Raw genomic sequence first — 1377 nt, forward strand, 5'->3', positions numbered from 1 at the left:
ACCTCACTCTATCCACTGCACCACTAGCCACTATTTGTCCAACGTCCAACAGGCAGTAGATGAAGATTAATATCCAATTTATTTGACAGGAAATCTAGCACTCTATCCTCCTATATTATAATGCTTAAAAGATCAGGTTTAAGATAGAGGTCATACAAGGAGATGAGGAACTGGGAAAATATTGGCTGCTCCTTCTATGAAAACTGCACATTGAACCCCTATCATATGAACAGAACTTCTTTCTTACTCTATAGGCTCAGTAAAAAATTCTAAAAATTTGAAGAAATCTCAGAGTCCAAGCAATGCAACACCCTCATATTCTAGGTAAGGAACTGAATTCCACAGAGCTTAAATGATTTGTTCTAATACAAGATAAATAAAAGTATAAGACACAAAATATGCATCTGATTCTAGAATTGGTGCACGTAATCCTATACATGGTTACCTTCTGAGAGAACCTACTGGGAAAATGAAATCTTCCTAGGGAGTTCTGGAGCTTAGTGAAGAACAGAATTTATGCTTAATAAACATATAATCTAAACACCAGCACCCTGGCCAGTTCCTTTAGGCTTATGGCCTCAAAAAGTACTTCATTTATACATACAGCTGCTTTTTAGTACATGCATCAGGGAAAACTGTTCTTTAAACCTCCTTTCTCTTCTCAAGCTCACACAAGTCTATACATAGGTAATGAGAGTATATATGTCTGAATGTTGACAGACTTGATATAGAGAGCATCGGATTCAGGGTATTAGTATAATAATTAATATTTATGTGCCAGCATTGTGTTAAACACTTTTATAAATATTATCTCATGTAATCCTACCAGAAATCTTGGGAAATATCTGTTGTTATTATCTGACTTCTACAAATGGTGAAAATGAAGCAAACAGGTTAAATAACTTGCCTAGAATCATGTAACTATTATCTCAAACTGGAAATGAATTCAGGTCTTATTGACTCTAGACCCAGAACTCTATCCATTAGATTACCCATCTACCCTACTGATTATGCATCTGTAACTAGTTCTGGGCACCTTATATGTGGTTGTATTTGAATTATGTGAGAGACAGTATGCTCAAATATTGGGAAAACAGCACACAAATCAAATAAAACAAACAAACAAAAACCTCTGGACTTGGAGTTTGAAAGATAAGTATTCAACTTCCACACTTGACACTTATCAGACATGTACTCACGGGCAAGTCCATTAACTTCTCTCAACCTTAATTTCCTTATTAGAAAATTGAAATAATAATAGCCATAATAACTACTCACAGAGCTGTTGTGAGCAGCAAATAAGGTGCTGTAGCCATATCCTTTAGACCTTCAAATGGCTTCATAAGTCAGTTCTTATTGATTTTTCTACAGATTCCA

This window comes from Sarcophilus harrisii, chromosome 2, assembly GCF_902635505.1.
Source record: "Sarcophilus harrisii chromosome 2, mSarHar1.11, whole genome shotgun sequence".
Classification (NCBI taxonomy): domain Eukaryota; kingdom Metazoa; phylum Chordata; class Mammalia; order Dasyuromorphia; family Dasyuridae; genus Sarcophilus; species Sarcophilus harrisii.